This window comes from Silene latifolia, chromosome 7, assembly GCF_048544455.1.
Source record: "Silene latifolia isolate original U9 population chromosome 7, ASM4854445v1, whole genome shotgun sequence".
NCBI classification, from domain to species: domain Eukaryota; kingdom Viridiplantae; phylum Streptophyta; class Magnoliopsida; order Caryophyllales; family Caryophyllaceae; genus Silene; species Silene latifolia.
Window position 1 is genome coordinate 88,658,614 of NC_133532.1, and position 21,022 is coordinate 88,679,635.

At 35.2% G+C, this 21,022-nt stretch overlaps 1 non-coding gene across 1 annotated transcript; it reads left to right on the forward strand.

The window, feature by feature from the left end:
- The first annotated feature begins 11,850 nt into the window (after positions 1-11,850).
- LOC141593570 (small nucleolar RNA R71) lies at positions 11,851-11,957 on the forward strand. The gene has a single exon (XR_012521644.1). It is a non-coding gene; the product is annotated as a small nucleolar RNA R71 (small nucleolar RNA).
- The last annotated feature ends 9,065 nt before the right edge of the window (positions 11,958-21,022 follow it).

The following is a 21,022-nucleotide window of genomic DNA, read 5'->3' on the forward strand; positions in this document are numbered from 1 at the left end:
AATCATAAGAGCAAGGGAACCTTCAAGAAAAGCGGGAAGAAGGGGAAGAAGCGAACTCCCAACAGGAATGTAGCTAAAGCTTGTGACGCTAGTACCAACAAGCCCAAGTACAGTGTCCCCACCGGGGACAAGTGCCACTATTGTTGTGGTGTTGGGCATTGGAAGAGGAACTGTTCCAAATACCTTGGCGACATCAAAGCTGGAAAGGTTATTCCAGTAGGTATATAACTATCCCTATCTTTTATGTTTCAATCTCAACCTTGGTATGATGATACAAGTTGTGATGATTACCCTTTTTATTGTAAATAGGGCCTCCTAGAAAGGACAAAGGCAAGGAGAAGCAAGCCTAGAGGATCATGTGGGAAGTTAGAGTAGCCGACCGTGGTGATGGCACTACTACATTTAGATTCTATAGCAACACTTTGCTATTGTTGCATAATGTCATATAAATGTTGCAATAGAGTTTATGCAACACTTAATCAAGTGCTACATCAGGTCTTGTTGCATTAGGTCATTGCAACGCTTAATGCAACACTTTTTAATCTGAAGCAACACTTTTGAAAAGTGTTGCATTGGTCATGTTTATGCAACGCTTTTTCAACTGCAAAGGCAACATTTTTTATCTTCTAACGCAACATTTCTTATGTAAAAAAAGCAACACTTCCTGAACTAATGCAATACTTTTCATGTTGATAAGCAACACTTATATCAAATTAATGCAACATTTTTATTTTGGAAACGCAACACTCGTTACGTCCCAAAACAACACTTATAATAAACAAATGCAACACTAATTTATTCAAAAACAACACTTAATAAAGTGCAACGACATAAGGACTTGTAAGGCACGCAACAATTGTAATTCTCTCTAATTGTGCATTCAATTGATTCAGTCTCAAAAATATATGTCAATTACATTTCAAACAAGGATCAAAAGTAGAACTTCGATTGCAAATGTTCAATGATTTAACTAAAACAAATATAACAAATGTTTAAATAGAACAAATAATAATTCTTAACGACTATTTGAAAGCTACTAATTATAAGTCTTCATTCTTGTATTGTGAGCATATATATGTTGCCAACCGGACAAAAAATCACCCCGTCATCATTGTTAATACCTCAAATGCAACCTGTAACATAAAAAATAGAACATTATTAGATTTGAGCGAGGATTCAAAGGCTCAATAGGCATAGATGATACGTCACACTTAATTATCACGAAATAATAAATAATGCATTAAAGAACAACTAATTAACAAGGACGTGCAGAAAATAGAGTACGTGATTGTACACAAGGTGTAGCCTATGTGAAACGTTTGAGTTTGATCTGCAAAGGTAGGCCTGTCCAGCCATAATAATCACACCAAAGACTCAGAGACCCTCTGTTCTCGATAGCCAGGCCATTTTTCTACCTTCACAGGATAAGCATACTAACCTGCCTTACTCTAATAATTCTGCATCATAAGTTCCAATCATAGCAGCCCTATTGACTACTCTATCTACCTACAGAATTTACTCTAACTACCTACTCTGCCTCATGCTACTAATAAGGTTTATCAATGGTCTGAATGGTTCAGAGGTACACAAGCATGCACCAGCATAGGTAGGTGACCTGGTACAACAGTGCCTGGAATGGGTGGGTTAGTTGTGGCAAAAATCAGTTTATGGGGTGACAATATGCACTAGAAGCTCTGAATACGAATGACAAATGACAAACTGATCAAGTATGACATGGATATTGAGGATAGATGCTACTTTTGTGGGCAAGCTGAGGAATGTATATCTCACATCTACTTTGAGTGTGCTTATAACAAGAGAGTTGTTCAGTGCGTGCCTGAACCAGGAAACTAACTGGAGATTCCCTGTGAGCAAACTAACTGGAGATTCCTTGGGTACCAAAAAGGAGTACATGCAGCATTGGTTATTGGACAAATGTAAACATGATTGTGTGCTCAAATTTCCAGAGAAGATCGAGAGTGGATACACAAGATGAAGTTAAATGGTGGCTAGGACTGCAGCTAGAAATGATTTAGCACATCTAGGGATAGGGAGCTAAATGGTGATCAGAGGACTGCAGCTCACTAATTTAACATAAAATTCACAGACAACACAGATTCAGGCTAAGCGTAAGGGTATTTCCCACACAGGGCACATATTCAAGCCTTAGAGATGATTCTGCATCAACTACTAACTGTCCACACAGGGTATTTTCAACAACAATTTAAGAAAGCAACACAGCAACACCTAATGCTGCCAGCAGAACGCACTTTTCGAAAAATAAATTAAAATTACAGGAGAAAATTAGAGACAAAAAGAATGAATAAATGAAGGAATATATATACCTCATGTTAAGTACTCCTTGACAACATCCGGAGGTAGTCTTCCAATTATCTTTGTCGATTTGGTCTCTCATTAACTCTCTTTCATTCCTAGATGTGCTCTTTCTTATATACTACCTACCCACCAAGAGCGGCATCCTTGATTCGTATCTAGCAAACCAGATCCACCATGATTGTAATAATCACCTTTCCTTTTAATCAAGACATGAAGCTCTTTCTTATATACTAGTTCCAAGGAGCACAAGTAGGAAAATGAGTTCCTAATGAGTCATTCATCAAAGCCAAACACTTCCCCCTATATATAGTCATAACAAAAAAAAAAATGGTTAAAATTCTCCATGACACCGCTTATAGCATTCAAAACTCTAACCTGTTCGAGACGTTGATGAAATACATCGATATGAAGTAAACCCAAAACACCACACATGTACAACAATAGATACACATGGAAACTAGATAAGTATCAACACACAATTCCATTTCTAACACACGGAGCCTACTGCTACTAGACCAAGTGTTGTGCTAGGAATGCGAGAATGAGAACTAAGAGAAACCCATTTACAAACTCACAGTCTAATTGAAAAAAAAAACAAGAAAAAGATAGATGTAATGTAACTAAGATGTCAAGAAATACTGTATCTCAGTCAAAAAAAAAAAAAAATCTACCACGAACTGATCATCCAGCTGCACAAAAAGAAGTCTTAAATATCGAGAATAAAATGCATCATAGATTCACAAAAAGGGAATAGCTGTTCAGCATGGATGTTTTTTTGTCTTAGTGTATGAAGAGTGCCTAGTTTTGCTTCATCCATATTCGAGCAGCCCTTTATGCAGCAACTCGCCAACCACATCCTTCAACATTTTAATAACAACCATTAACTCTGAGAGATTTTCAACCCAAGATTTTACTACCATATCTACCTACAGCCTATATGTCATTTAAATAGCAGACATGAGTGTCCTACTTTCATGGACAGGACATATTCTTGCAAGGTGAATATGATTGTTGGAATTAAAGGAGAAAAGCCACCTTCCCAAGAGATACATATGAAATGTGAAGCTAGCATGAATCTGACATTTCAACTGATGTCCAGCATATGTTCATCTTTGATCATGCTAGGAAAAAATGTTTTTTTAGCTACTTTGGAAATGTGAGGTGGGTTATTAAGGCCATTACGACTTATGGACGTAAATTCATCAATCAAATCAAGTCTGAAAAATGATAACTAAAACCGATCAGTAGCATTATATGTATGACAAAAGCAACTTAGTGGACTCGAAGATTGTGGGTGTACCTGCTCCATTATCTACTGCCACATTCTTTGACCTAGCCGAGTAGCTGGTGGTGTAATCTTGGTGTTACCTACTTACGACGGTCACAATTTCTTGGACCCTCACAAATTTGAATGAGACAAAAGCTAACATAATCAGTATAGCAGCTCTCATAAATAACTAGTATATACGGAGTATCTGTGAAAAAAATTAACCATTCAAAATTAAGAAACCACTTGAGTTAACTGACTCATTCCCATGAAACAATGTCCAAACTTCCACGAGAACTAATTATCGCCACCCAAATTAAAGTCACATTTGTGCACAAAATTGTTTGCAGGCAGAATAAGTGGTTGAAACTTTGTATAACTAGTTGGCTCAACAAACACAAACTTTTTCATTTGCTATCTACAGATTGGCTAATGCTTTAATTGAATTATATCGACCAGAAATTATAATATTTAGTCTTGTATGGCAAAGTATATGACAAGCTAAGACATATCATTTAGCATACATAATTGCCTTGTACTCTTCCCAGCTACCATTGAAATTATCTTTTTTATACTCCTTCCATCCAAAGCATTTGTTTACTTTTGATTAAAAACCTCTCAAAAAGAAAAAAGTAAACAAATGAATAAGACCGAGGGAGTAACTATATTACACCTGAAATATGACTAGAAAGATAAACTACAACCAGATATAACAACACTTGAAATAACTGAATGAGGCATTTCAATTAACAGTTGAGGTGCATTAAAAAATAACATCAATACAACTGTCACAGCATCACATATAGGTTGACATTGTCACAGATAGAGAACAAACACTATGTCTAAACATTTCCATGATTAATCATTCAAATACAACTAATGAATCATAAATCAGAAGTCACAAAACTGTAGCCTAACAGTTTAACATGAAGAATTCGATACGCTGAGGAGTAGAATGAAACCTGATAAGATTCTTGGAAGTGATCTACAATCATCTGGTCTTCGTCGTGTTTTGATAAATCAAGTGGCGTCCGAATCATGTATATAGAAGAATTCAGCTCCTCTGGGAAATGTTCCACAAACAAGCATATAGTTGGTCCCTCTTCCTCACCCGCCACCTTGGACATAAATAAATAAACAGATTCCGAACAAATGCGTTGCTAATCTGGGTAAAATTAGAATATAATATGAATAGTTTTTCATCATAAAATCATTGCAAACATGCCCCATAAGCTGAAAATACAGAGGTTTCATTAACTTTATCAATTCTAGAGTTGATTAATGACCTTTCTTATCTTCATGCCTTCCAAGAGATTAAAATTTGTGCAGCTTGCATATCGATCATAAATAATTGTTGGGTTTTTCCACCTTATATTTTTCACACTCAGTATAAAAGTCAAACTCCCATTAGCATAATCCTAAAATCACCCCTGCAACTAACCTACATCAGCCATCAAGCCACCCAACCTCACGAGCTGCCATTGGCCGGCTGACGTTTTGCATATAATCGCCAATCCCCACTTCCCTTCGTCAGCGTGCAGTAACAACCCAGCACACCGACTCACCGCCAATAATAAAATAAATAAATTCAAAATTAACCCTAGAAATAATAAAATAAATAAATTCAAAATTAATCAAAGAGGGGGATGAGGATGTAATGAAACACTAGAAATAGGATGAAAAAACCAAACTCGCTACTGCTGTTGTCGATGGAACAGGCGATGCGCAGGGCAACAAAGACATTAGGTGAGATCTGAACAAGAACTCGACCGCATAAACTCGCTACTGATGTTGTCGCTGCGTCCCAATATTTAACATGACAAGTTTTATCTCACTAATTAAAAGAGGTGTCGATATCTAATTAAAGGCGAGGCGTTACCGTGTTGATGGGTGTCGGCTTGTGAGGTGGGAGATAAGGATGAGATGAGGAGTTTGAGTGATGAAGATTGAAGATTGAAGAATGTCACATAATGAATGCTAGGGTGAGTTCCGTGTTTGGTGTTTTTAATCAATTTGGGGAATTTTATGGACATCAGATATTGAATAGTCAGATGTGAAAAAATTTCATTTTGACATGAAAAAGTTTTAAGGCGCAAAAACTAAAAATGAAAAAAAAAATAGATGGAATATACTTATGCGACATAAGTGTTGCTCAAGTGTTGCGACAAAATACAACATTTGTATAAGAACGTTGCACTTATAGTAATATATTGCAACACTTAATTTAAAGTGATGCCCTATGTAAGTAAAAGCAACATTTTTAAATAAAGCGTTGCTTAATTAACTAAAACTTGCAACACAAACCGTAAGTGTTGCACACGAAATGTTGCATTATGTCTACTTTTGTAGTAGTGTGGATCAATGGAAGCTTGGCTTTTATTTGCTTTGTCTTTAATTTTATGATGTATTTCATGTTTTTAGAACTATTTTGATTTCCTTGTGTGACTTGGAAATTGGCTTGTATCCTTTAAACACGGGTTGTATTTTGGATATTTGTGACTTGGTTTGCAACCCAAGTCACTTGTTTTATTATGATTACTTGTTCTAAAAACATCATCATTAATTACTTGCGTAGAGAAACCTTAGATAGACAACTTAAATTGATCAAATAGACGATTATGATGATGGGATCATTATATGTCCATAAGCTATGAATTTGATTCTCCTTATGTCATTATTACTAAAAGTAACAACTTACTTATGTAAGATCAATTATAAAGTTGTAATGAGTTTTTGAACTCATCAAGTAGGGAATTTACGATACCATATGGACACATTATTGTAAACGGATGGTCAACCATGAGATACCTAGAATAGAGAGTCTATTAAACCATATGACATGAATCAGACTGCCATATTCCATGAATTAAGCTGCCATGAAAGGGATGGCCTTTTGAAAGCTACTACATAGTCTAGATAAACTCCTAATACTCCGTTAAATATATATGTTTGTGACTCACAAAGCTATCTCTCATGAATATTGATGTATTTCTGAGAGATAGAGTGGGAGTAGATTGAATCGTCACAAACATCTCTTATAGTTGAAATGTTACTTTGTGAAAGTAATAGAATTATAGAGTGGGAGTTGGTATTGAACTATTGTCTATGAAGATAGGATGAGAGCATAGTTTAGTGGGAGTTTATCGCACATGTCTTATTACTTTGTGAAAGTGATAGTATCATGACCTTGTTACATACGAGCCATTGCATTACAATCCGAAAATTGTTACTCAAGAGTAGATTTACTTTAAGGCAGAGCTTCTGAGTACATAAATCCATAAGATTTACATGAAGATGTTGATCAAGATAAATTATGTTAGGAATTGCCGCATTTCATTTTAATGAAAAATGGCAAATAAAATTCGTTTTTCTAGAATGGGAATTTAGAGAAGGAAGTGTTTAAAACACAAAATCTTAGATGAAGATCTAAGAATTCTAACATATTATGCGTAACTTTCTTAAGTGATCTTAGAATGATCTTAAGCAAGCATTAAAGGATCATACTTTTATTTCATGTGATAATAGTGGATGGGTTCATTCACATGATTGAAGAATAATGATTATACATGAAGTTAAGTGGGAGCTAGAATTGTTTCTCCATGTCTTATATGTTGATAACATATTACTTATTGAGTATAATGTACCAATTCTCTCTTTTGGCAAGAGTGACTAGGAGACTTGGAAAAGGATGCAAAATATTCTAGATTTTGAATCTATGTGAGAGAATATTGGCATAGAGTTGAGAGTCTTATGAGGATAAGATATTTCACATCTGTTGTACAACAACAAAGTCAAATAGGTTATTCATGTTGATGGAAGTAGAATTACTATGATGGAGTCATAGTCATTCACTGAACCTATTAAATTGTTATTCACATGAATTCAATAGCTAATGTTTCCGCCATTAGAATGATCATGTATGCCAACAGACGCACGTGCCATGATGTGACATATGCTGAGAGCATAACAAGTCAATAAAAGGGATAATTCCCATAATATGGCTTGTGAAAGCCTTAAAGAACATTCTTGAGATTCTTGAGAAGAATTAAGGATTTGTTCACATGTTTGGATGACAAACTAAGTTAGGTGTTGAAGTGTTGCACAAACTTTAGTTTCCAAACTTAAAAGGGATTTGTTAAAATCCTAGGATGTCTTATTGACAAAGGAGTAAGAGTCTAAGAAAGGTGTTTTAGTATCGCGCATAGCAAATACTACAAAAGGAATCTAAGTAAATAGTGATAAAATCGTTAATGAAGGGATTAAGGGTGAATCCCTCTACAAATAATTTTGTCACATGTTATACGATAACAGTGAGAGCATCTTTCAAGTTAAAGAGCCCAAGTCTAGTAAGAAGTCTATACATATACTTAGATAAATTCAAGTTATTAGAGATAACATCGAATTGAAGGAAATAGCAATTGATAAAGTTGGAATATATGGATATCGGGTATATCTACTTTCCAAGCTTTTATTGCTCATAAACTAGTGTTAATAATACACTAGAGATTATGGGATATGAAGTAGTAATAGTGTATTAATTATTCATATGTGATAATCGCATTTATCGTTTGAGTCTCATTAAACTCACCCGCTACCTTGTCGTATCCTAATGGGTTGTAGAGACAAATTGAACCCCATTAAAGTGAACTGGATTGACATGGTATTCGCCCCTAGTTACTTATATGAGGTGACGTCTCGAAGTGACTAGATTGTGATGCGATTGATGGCAAGTTCAAGTCCCATAGAGTCATATGGGATGACTAGTCGATCACATAGGCAGACTGTATGGGACACTCTGTCGGGCAGTGACCGCTTATAGAGTTCTGGTAATTCACAAAGCCTGCTCGTGGCAAGAGCTACAATAGTATTCTTCTGAGTCAATTCTTTTGACTAGAGACTATTCGCCCAAGTTGGCACAAATTTCTGATTAGCTTTGATTTATACTCTACGATTTCGTAAATGAGGTCAAACTGGGTATATTTTGGGTTATGATGGACTGTGGCTGAACGAAGGGAATAGGGCGATAGGAATTGTCCACCCCTTGTCAGGGTTGTTTGAAATCTCAAGGCCACTCGAGGAGTAGTTAACTGAAAATGCGTGGCCACGCTCGGAAGGTATCTATGGCAGATAATTCTGGTCAGACAGTTAATCTCCAGATCGAGAAAACCAATCAAGATATGATCAAGTGTATGTACGACCTGCAAGACACCTTGCATTGAGTGGGAGATTGTAATAGGATAAGAGAAATGGTGACGCACACTTGTCTAGGACAAGTGGGAGATTGTTGGGAAATGTGTCCTCGACAATAGTGCGATCACATGATTTAAATATCATTATTAAATCTCATACTAAGAATACGTGAGGGATGATTCTTTATATAGTCGACTGACCGTCATTAATCGGTAATGATTGGCTAACTAGAGTTTGACATTACTGTCGTGTGACGGTGGTGGTCAGTTGATCCCTTTAGGTCACACCTATAGGATGAGGCCCAAATAGATGTTTAATTAATTGTATGCGATACAGATTAATTAATTCCTTAATTATGGGAGTGCAATTTTATGTCTTATTGTAATGTGATTAAATAAGATTTAATTTAGTAATTAAGTGTTAAATTACTAAATTAGTTGAGGCATTTTATAAGTTTTGAGGTAGAGGTAATTAGTTATTTAAAGTTACAAGAAGTTGTAATTTTAACCAACTAGTTATTATGTGACCCATTATATGTTGATATAATGGTAGTATACTACTCAAAAAGTGGAGTGTATATTATATTATTAATTGTAATATTTAAGTGTTAAATGATTACATTAATAATTAATTATGTAAGAAAGTTAGACATATGACTTATAAGCATTTGTGGGACAAATGACAAAAGGCAAAAATGGACCAAAACGGGTCCAATATGCAAGTGCTATCCCCACACTAAGTTAAAGCACTACACATCAATAAAATCATTAGTCACTCCCTCACTTCTCTAAAAAATGAGGAATATCTTGATCAAGGCACAAAAATCCAAAAATGACAAAAATGCAATGTAAAAATTAAAATGCAAGTTAGGGAGTTAGAATATTTACAAGTGGTGGTTTGGAGAGGACTCCATCAAACTCTCATCCTTAGTGAGATGTCATGGGGGCATGTTCAAGGTGTTGTTGATGTTACTCAACACCTTGAAGAAGTAGTCGAAAGCTTGTTCATTGTCATGATAAAGATCCTTAATAGATCTTTGCACTTGTTGTTCTCCATGATGGTCTTGATCGATAGCATTGCCAATATAGGGATTGAAAATCCCTTGAAATTCATCGTCCCAAAGACCGCAAACTTCGTCTACTTGATCATTAAAAATCTCTTGAGTTGATAGAGACAACTCTCCTCCTTTCTTGTTTTGGCCAATGAGGCCATCCTCTTCACTTGTAATGGATGAGCTTTTCAAGCTCTCTTTGTTGCTATTCTCTTTCTCTTTTGATGGAGCATCATCAACTTTCTTCTTCCATTGAAATTCCGACTTCTTCCTTTCATCCTTCCGGCTATAGTGATCAACCATAAAGCATGGTTCATGCAAACGGGGAGCTCTCGTGGTCTTATCAAGATTGAAAGTTATGCTCTCGTCTCCAAATTCTAGAGTAAGCTCTCCATGCTTCACATCTATCACCGCACCCGCGGTGTGCAAGAAAGGTCTACCTAGAATTATCAGAATATTGGAGTCTTCTTCCATGTCAACAATGACAAAGTCCACCGGGATGAAAAATTTCCCAACTCTTACGGGAACATCTTCCCATATCCCTAACGGTGTCTTCGTCGATCTATCGGCCATTTGGAGTGTGATGTTGGTACATTTAAGCTCTCCCATCCCTAACCTTTTACTCACCGAATACGGCATAACACTCACACTAGCCCCTAGATCACATAAGGCCTTGTTAATCGTGGTGTCGCCAATGGTACACAGTATTGAGAAGCTTCCCGGATCTTTAAGTTTCGGAGGTGAACTCCATTGAAGGATTGCACTACTCACCTTAGTGAAGGCGATAGTTTCAACCTTATGGATTGACTTCTTTTTCGTAAGGATGTCCTTCATGTACTTCGCATAGGCCGGCACGTGATTGATTAATTCCGTAAAAGGAATCGAGACTTCCAAGTTCTTGACAATTTCCATGAATTTCCCAAGTTGGTCATCAAATTTGGGCTTAGCTTGACGAATTGGAAAAGGAAGTCTAATCACAATGGGCTCCTTCTCCCTGGCCTTTTGTTGACTTTTCTTTGAAACTTCTTCTTTTGTTGGTTCTCCATCCTTGCAGTTTTGCACAACTTCTTCTTTGTCACTAGCTTCCACGACTTCATCCTCAACTTGCTTTTTTGGTCCTTCATATCTCGTACCACTCCTCAAGTGAATGGCACTAACCGTTTCATGTCTTGGGGGATTACTTTGAGGTGGTAATTGCCCCTTTTGCCTTTGTGAGCTTGAAGATGCTAGTTGGGTCAATTGAGTTTCCAACATTTTTGTGTGGGCTAGGATGTTGTTGATGGTGATGTCCTTTGCTTGACTATCCTTTTGTATTTGAGTGAAAAACTCTTGTTGATTCTTTTGCATTTGGAGGACCGCTTTTTGAACATCAAAACCTTGGTCATTTTGTTGATTGTCTGGAGTTTGGTTTTGGTAACCTTGATTTTGGTTGAAAAAGGGTCTTTGGTTTTGGTTTCTCATGGGTGGTGGGGTGTATGTTGAAGGATTTTGGACATTTTGGCTTTTATATGAGAGATTTGGGTGGAATTTGGTGTTTTCATTGTAATAATAAGAATAAGGGGTACCACTCTTGTATGCTTGAAAAGCATTCACTTGTTCATTTGTTCCCCTACATTCACTTTGGTCATGTCCCAAAGTTCCACAATTCTCACATATCCCATTCGGGATTGATGAAGATGCCGTTATGGCATTAACATGATGCTTTGGTGATTTTGAGGCTTCTTCAAGTTTAGCCATAGCCTTCTCAAACTTTAAGTTGATGGTATCAATGTGAGCACTAAGTTGAGCACCCAATTGAGTAATAGAGTCCACTTCATGCTTTCCTTCTCTAGTAGCCTTGCGAGGTCTACTATATTGAGAATTATGGACCGCCATTTCCTCAATCTTGTTCCAAGTTTGATTATCGTCAACTTCGGTGAACATACCGTTTGATCCCATGTTGAGAATGTTTCTTGAGTCTTCATAAAGACCATTCCAAAATTGTTGTACCAAGAACCACTCGCTAAGTCCATGATGAGGACATGAGCGACAAATTCCTTTGAACTGCTCCCAAGCTTCATATAAAGATTCTTCATCCCTTTGCTTAAAATCCGTAATTTGAGCTCTTAGCATGTTAGTCTTTTCCGGTGGGTAGAACTTTTTGTAGAAAGCTAGAGCCAACTTCTTCCAAGAGTCAATTCCAAGAGTAGCCTTATCAAGGCTCTTTAACCATTGTTTTGCGGTGCCAATTAGAGAAAAAGGGAATAAGACCCATCGAATTTGGTCTTGAGTTACACCGGTTTGTGAAATCGCATCACAATAGTCACAAAAAGTCTCCATGTGAGAGCGAGGGTCTTCACTAGGCATCCCCCCAAATTGGCTTCTTTCGACTAATTGGATAAATGCGGATTTAGCAATAAAATTTCCGGTTAAGTGTTGTGGTGTGGGAGTACCATTGGGTAGGTTCTCCTCGGTTGGTACGGAATGTGATGAAAATTTAGGCATTGTGGGTTGATTTTGTGTTGGATTTTGTGTTGGGTTCTCCTCCCCTTCTCTTGCAAAAGGGTTGACGAACTCAATAGTGTTTGGTTTAATATCTACAACCTCACCAATAACTCTCAAAGTACCTCTAGCAAGTCTTCTATTGTTTGTCAAAGTCCTTTCAATTTCGTGATCAATGGGTAACAAGTTACCTTGTGATCTTCTAGACATGCAAAATATCAAACAACTCGAAAATAATTAGAACAAACCTTGAGGAGTTTTACTTCCCCAAGGCAAAGAAAGACACAACTAATAACAATCTAAGAAAATCTAAATCAAGTTAACGCCGTCCCCGACAACGACGCCATTTTTGGTCGGACCCTCTCGGGCTATGTTTCGGTTACTTGTCGTTAGGAGCACCTAGACCAAAACAATATTTATATCTCCACAAACAACTCTACTATTAGTAAAGAAGTAAGTAAAGGTCGGATCCCAAAGGACGGGTATTGAAGTAAGATTTTCGATTGCAAGTAGCGGTGTCTAGGGGTGTCACAATTTGGGGTTTGAAGTAGAAGATCACTAAACTAAATAGCAATAAAAGAAAACAAGCAAGATGATTAAAAAGGGATGTAAACAATTGATTAAAAGCACTAGGGTGTCATGGGTTCATAGGGGATTCATGGGAATTGATCATACAAACATATTCTCAAATTATAAGCAAGCAATTATTGTTGTGATGGATCGAGTTGGTTTATATCTTACAATCCTAGGAAGGTTTGGGTCCCGGAGCCGAATCGATTAGATTTTACAACACCTACAAGTCGACTTAATCCTCCCTAATCAACTATATGCATGGTCTAATGAGACTCGAGTTGGTTTATGTCTTACAAGTCTCATTGAAAAGGTAGGTGATGGGTAAAAAATGCAAGGATTCATAGGCTCGCATTTCATCAAACATAACATGTGCATAAGTTGAGATCACAACAAGCAAGCAAATAAACTATGAAAACATATTAGATTAAGCATGAATCATTCCCCATGTTGGTTTCCCCTAATTACCCATTAACCCTAGTTAAGGAAACTACTCACTCATTATCAAATTTGGCATGTTAACAAGGTTGTCAATCACATTAACAAAGCAAAACATGATGAATAAATGAAGATGATTAACAATAATTAAAAAGAGATTAAGAGAATTATACCTACTAATGATTCTAATAATAAAGCAAAGAATAATAGAAGTACTTGATGAATGATTGGAAGGTTGTCAATCTCCCAATAATAACCCAAATAATGTTCAATTACCCAAAATAAAAGATGAACAAAAGAGAGATTAAGGAAATGAGATTTGTATTAAGACTTGATTAAAAGTTGATTACAAAATTAAGAAGAGATTAGAATGATATAAACTACACTAGAGATTGATAAGAAGAACATGATTATCTAATTAGACTAATGGGGTATTTATATTGGGGATTAGGTACACAAATTAGGGTTTACTAAGGGCTTAAATGACGATTAAGTCCTTGAGGAATCGCTCCTCTCAAAAGAGATGTCGGTCTCCTTTTTGCCGGTCTTTCCGAAATATGCGCATCCTTCATGGAACAAGAAGAAAACGAAAGTTGCTGTAACACAATCCGAGCGTCCAAGGCAACGGGACGAGCGGATTCCTTGGCTGCTAGACGAGCGGATTCCTTGGCCGGACGCTAGGATTCTGGCCGTCTTGGACGAGCGTCCCGAGGGTCAAGCCGCTCGGATTCTGGGTCAGTTTTATTCTTTTCTTCCTTTCTTCCTCCTTCTTCCAACAATCCTCGGGGATCTTGTCGGAGATGCAAGGATCTTTCCTCATCATTGCCCATCTAATATAATATGTACAAAGGCCTTCTAGTCTTGTCTTCTCTTTGATGCTTGGTCATTGAATTCAATCAATTTAGGTCTATTTTACCATGAAAATGCAAGGTTTGCACTCCTTTCCTACCAAGGGAACAAAACCTCAAAGAATATGCAAAACAAAGGACTAAAGATAATAAATGATCTAAATATGCACTAAAAAGGATGGGAACAAGGCTAATTCGGGGACTAAATATGCTCAAATAATGGTCACATCAAAGACACCTTGGATTGAGTGGGAGATTGTAATAGGACATGAGAATTGGTGTCGCACACTTGTCTTGGACAAGTGGGAGATTGGTGGAGTATGTGTACTCAACAATAGTGCGATCACATGTTTAAATCTTAAATTAAGAATACGTAAGGGATGATTCATTTATATAGTCAACTGATCAACATTAATCAGTAATGATTAGCTAACTAGAGTTTGACATTACTGTCGTTTGACGGTGGTGATCAGTTGATCCCTTAAGGTCACACCTATAGGATGAGACCCAAATAAATAATTAATTAATTGTATTCGATATGGATTAATTAATCACTTATTTATATGAGTTGGATTTTGTATCTTATTGTAGTGTGATTAAATAAGATTCTATTTAGTGGATTAATATATTAATTTACTAAATTATGTTGAGGTTTTGTAAATATTTCGAGGTAGAGGTAATTAGTTATTTACATTTACAAGAGGTTGTAAATTTAACTAACTAGCTATTATGGGACCCATTATATGTTAATATAATGGTAAAATATTACTCAATAAGTTGAGTGAATATATATGTTTATTAATTTGTCACATAATTATTGTATGATCAAATTAATATTTAATTATGTAAGATAATTAAACATAAGACTTATAAGCATTTGTGGGACAAATATTATAAGACAAAAATGGACCAAAATAGGGCATGGCCACCAGTTTTTAGAGTAGATAGGACACTTGTCCTAAGTCGTCTATTTTGCCTAAAACTCTTATGACACAAGCACCACTTGTGATGTTGCCTCTACATAATATGACACTACCAATAAAGCATTTACATGTGATTTTTGAGAAGACAAAAATGCTGTATAAAGAGCACTTTGGCCGGAACTTTCAATAAGAGAGAAGAACATTTATTGTTCTCAATATTTCTCATATTAATTCTCTCTAGATGCTGAACTCTTCCTCACATGCAAAACCTCAAAAAACACTCAAATACTAATATTTGTTATATATTACTAGTGTAGTAATATTAGTAATATTAGTAAATATTAAGGATACATTACTACATAATATATAGTTAACATTAGTAGTAATTTTGTGTTAAATCTTGGGTGCAATCAAAAGGAGGGCTCCTAATGTAGAGTCTTGGAGGATTATCCTAATACTTATTATAGCTCAAGAACAATTGAAGGTAGGAGACCTTACTTGTGCCCATTTCGTTCCATACAACAATGTAAGGGACATTTTTCCTTTCCTTATTCTTTTAATTTGTTATGCATGCACTAGATCCACTATGACAAATTTAATATGTTGATTAAATCACTATTATAAATGTCTAAAAATAGGTATATGAACCTAACAATTGGTATCAGAGCATAGGATGTTGCATGCATAATCGATTTATAGTTTTTTCGAGTTATTAGTAACTTAATTAAAACTAAAAAATTTGTGATTTATTAGATATAGTCACTAAATATTGATGCATGTTGTATATTCTAGTCCTAAAATGTATTTAGGTCATTTTTATGATTTATGGTATTTTATTGCTTACTTTAATGATTTTTAGTAATTTTATTACATTTTTATGATTAAAATGGTATTTAAAATGCTAAAAAATAGTTAAACATAGTCTCTGACCTTGAAATTTTTATATGACCTCACATGCATATTTTACTTATTTTATGTAAAATTTCGTATAAATTTGATTTATTTTGCATGATTTATGATTTTTATGATATAAAAATGAATTAAATGGAGGTAAAATGGTTAAATATAGTTAAGCTTCGAAACAGGCCATGATATTTTAATATGTTGTCACATACACATTTTACTCATTGTGTGTAAAATTTAAGATGAACTTGATTCATTTTGCATAATTTATGAATTTTTAAAGTAAAAATAACATAAATAGTGACTATTTTAGCAAAAATAGCTAAAATAAAATACATGGTATGAGAAAATTGTTTTAAGTTGAATTTATATCCCACTTATCAGATCTAAAGGTGTAAAATTGATTAGATTAAATTTTGTATGCTTTAGATGTTTTATTTGATAAAACCGATAAATCGCAACTACATTTTTCTCGAAATAAATTCGAAAATTTTAACCATGATTTTTGACATTATGAGTGTCATGGATATATTTCAGAATGTTCAAAAATTTAAAATTCAAAATTTTAAATTATTGTAATTAAATTTGGATTTATTTCATAAATGTTATGATTTTAGGGTCAAAATGAGCATAAAATCATGTCAAGTTGAATTATTAACAAAAATTGAGTAATGACTAATTTTTGAGTCCTAATAGTGTTAGGATAATTATCTTGGACTAAAATTAGATTTTAGTATTAAAATACGATTTTAATAAGTTAAAATCTTGCATTTCTATAAAATCGGGTTATATGATTGATATAAGTTAAATAGGGCGATTTGGCATGATAGACACATATTATAATGTTGCATATTTTATTTATGCAATTTTGAATTATGTAATTTTATCTTAGTATGGCCTTAGTTTTAATCGATATTACCCGTAATGTAATGGAATATTGATTCAGTTGTAATTTAATGTGTTCTCGTATCACTTTTATTTTTAATAGTTTTTTTTTTCATATTACAAATGTATAATAGGAATAGCTATGTATTTTTATTATTATTTTTAATCCCGGAATTCCTTCAAGACGGTGCCATTAGAAAATGCGTTCCGACGAGACGGTGTTCTAGGGAGGCGTGCCACTTGAAGATTCTAAGTACCAAAGGAGTTGGTTTCCGAATTTGTAATAGATTATTTGATTTTCTAGTTTAGGATGGCCATACTAGGAATTTATTATTTGCTTTGCATTTCTTTTAATATGTTGCATGCATTGCCAAATCACCATAACAACACATGCATATCATATCGAGTCATCGACCGTGTCAATTATAATTATCGAGAATTCAATTTTTAATTCACTTAAAATAGATAGATAATAAATTGACATGACCTCTAACTAAATTTTAAAATTGAGATTAGCCTTACCAAATAGTAGGACCCATGAATCCTCGTAACATTTGGGGTAGGTTCGATTTTCCCGAGGTGCCTTCATTTATCATGGGGTAAGTGAGGTAATAAAACGTTATTACACGCGAAATTTGATTGGTCTCAACGGGATATTATGACTAGTCTTATGTTCCGGGGCTAGAGTTGGGTTTTATGAAAAACATCGACCGAGAGTTCTAAAGTAGAATAAATTAAAGAGTTAATTCACCAAATTTGTATAAAGTATGGGATGTATCGGTTTCCCCGTGCCCATATTTGTATAAAGATGGATCTCGGAATTATTTATTATAGTTGGGTAGAGGTCACTATATAAATGCTATACTTGTATTTACAAGTATTATAACGATAAATGTTAATTGTTTCCTTCATCTCCGTTTTTGTAGTTATTTATCCGCAATGGATTCATCTAATACTCTTACATCAATCACCATTAATTCATGGCTCCAATCATTCAATAAAAAATGCTCCTTGTATGATAATGGTACGACTAGAGAACTACGCTTTGGCATTGGTGAGGATGGAAATCTTTGCTACCTTACCACTTCTACACCTCCAACTCCCATATTCATGCCTACCTCTAAGGTAAGAGAACCTTGTGAGGAGAATCTCACAAATTCCATGGCATCCTTGTTTGAAGAAGCAAGGAGAAATATTATATTGAGTGAGAGTTCTAGCAAGAATGTCCTTGCAAGTGAAAGTAGTAATGGTATTATTAAAAAAAAGGCAAAGAAGGGTAAGAAACCCAAACCCGATAATAGATTGGAAGTGCATAGTGAGACTACCACAATCAAAACAAAGAAGGGTGTGCAATCCTACGATGAATGTCATTATTGTAATGTCATGGGCCATTGGAAGCGAAATTGCCCCAAGTATTTAAGAGATATCAAAGATGGACTTGTCACTCCAGTCCGGGTTAAGTAGTGTGGAAGCACTTAGCAATGGTAACGTGGATCTCCCATTAGCAAATGGATCTAGAGTAGCCGCCATTTCAAAGGGAACCTATGTGATTGCCTTAGCTAAAGTGATTTTAAGTTGCATCTAGAGTAGCCGCCAGTTCACGGGGACTCATCCTTAATCATTAACCAAATCACTGGATCTTGGAAAATTTAAAGTGAAGGTCTGGCACCCTATCAGGCCAGGATAGATCAGATTGCTCAATTCTTCGATTAGGTTACTTATTTACACCTGCCTCGCGAAGAAAATCAGTTTGCGGATGCTCTTGCAAAACTCGCATCCTTGATTAATATACCAGAAAATATGGTTGAAATGCCCTTATGCATTGAATGGTGATTAGAGCCAGCCTATGTACACTTCCTTACAGATGAAGAGGAAAACCCAGAGGAACCTTGGTTCAAAGCCATTCTAAATTTCAAGCTCAATGGTACATATCCACCAGATATGGATAAGAGGGGACAACGCGCAATACGCCTACTTGCCTCTCAATACTTCCTCATGCATGGAGAATTATACAAAAGAACACCACTTGGTGTCCTCTTCCGTTGCCTTGATCATTCAAAGGCACAGAAAGTGATGGAAGAAGTTCACGATGGAGAATGTGGTCCTCAGATAAGTGGACCTATGATGGCAAAGAAAATTACACGTCTAGGATATTACTGGACAAGAATGGAGTCAGATTGTATCAAATATGTCAGACATTGTCACAATTGCCAGATCTTTAGGAATGTGCAACATGTTCCTCCCTCAATGCTATATACCGTGACATCTCCTTGGCCATTTTTTGCTTGGGGAATAGACATCATAGGGAAGATCACTCCAGCTGGGACAGGAGGACATTGTTTCATCTTAGTAGCTACACTACAAGAAATCCAATTTCGGGCGATTTAAAATGGCGACTGACAAAAATAGTCGCCAAATTGGCGACTGAAATAAATTTCGGGCGACTAAAATCAGTCGCTAATTTGGCGACTACCAAAATCCTTCAAATTATTGGACCTGGCGACTGGTTTTCAGAAAGGGCGACTGAAATCAGTCGCCAAATTGGCGACTATGCCTCTTCAGTCGCCAAAGTAGTCGCCCGCTCAACGATTATATCGACACACGCAGATCCTTTGTCCCCTCTCTCATACTTTACCAAAAAACATAAACTAACAAAACAACTCAACCGCAAACAACAAATCCGACTTGTACCCGATCACCACTCCGACCACCGCTCCGACCACCATTACTGTGACGACAAGGTTCATCCTCTCCCTTATTTCGGTTCGTCCAAGGTATAATTTCTTTGTCTTAAATTTCAATTACTTTGTTTAATTTTAGATTATTTTGTTATTGTAATTAGTATTAGGATGATTTGATATGTTTATATAAATATTTGTGTTGATTATTAGGTTTTTAATTTTAATTTAATTAGGTTTTGGTGAAATTGGGATTAAGGGTTGTGTAAATTGGGGGTTTTGATAGTGATGATTGTGGTTATAGTAGTGTTGTTGATTTTGATTAATATTAGTTTTGTTAGTTTTGTTGATTTTGTTTATTGGTTATATTGTTTAGTGAATTAGTATAATGTTGGTAAGGTAGAAGTTATTATATGTTAGTAATGTTGAATATAGTAAGTTAGTATAAAGTTTTGTTTTTTTAAAGGTAGTAAATTATTTTAATTAGTTTGATGTGGAGTATTGTTAAAGGTAGTAATAAATTAGTATAGTTAGTATAATTTCAGTTAATTAGTATAAATTAGTATAATATTAGTTAATTAGTATAAATTAGTATAATTTTAGTTAATTACTATAATTCGTATAAATTAGTATAATATTAATTAATTAATATAATTTTAGTTAATTAGTATAGTTAATTAGTTTGTATGGATTATTGTTAAAGATGGTTCTATGTTTTATTTTTAAAATTATGGTTTATATATTATTTAGATTAAAATGAAGAGATTGGAACGTGGATGGATGTACGAAGAAAGAGTAGATAAGAAGAGACGTCCTACCGCTAGATTTATAAAGGGGGTTCGTGGATTTATTGAATTTGCTAAACAAAATGATGAATATGATTTGATAGAAAATAAACATAGATGTCCTTGTACTAAATGCAAAAACGTGAAATATCTACATGACATAGAGGTAGAAGAACATCTTTATACAAATGGGTTTTGTCCAAACTATTACAATTGGATTTCTCATGGAGAAGCATATTCTCCCGAACAACCTCAAATCCAACAAAATGAGAACCCATATAGAGATATGGTTGTTGATGCCTTTGAGTCTAATATTTTCAATAATGACGATCATCTTGCAATGAATGAATAAGAACCACCAAATCCACAAGCAAAGGTCTTTTTTGACATGTTAAAAGCTTCTGAACAACCATTATATGAAGGGAGCAAAATATCATTGTTACAAGCCGCCTCTAGGATAGTAACTGTGAAATGTGAGTTTAATATGCCATTTAATGCCGTTGATGCCATTGCTTCTTTACTTGAGGATGCTCTCCCCGAAAATAATGTCATGACTCGAAGTTTCTACAATACCAAAAAATAGTTAAAGGTCTTCAACTTCCACATCAAAAGATTGATGCATGTCCCGAAGGATGTATGCTCTTTTGGAAAGATGATGCTTTCCTT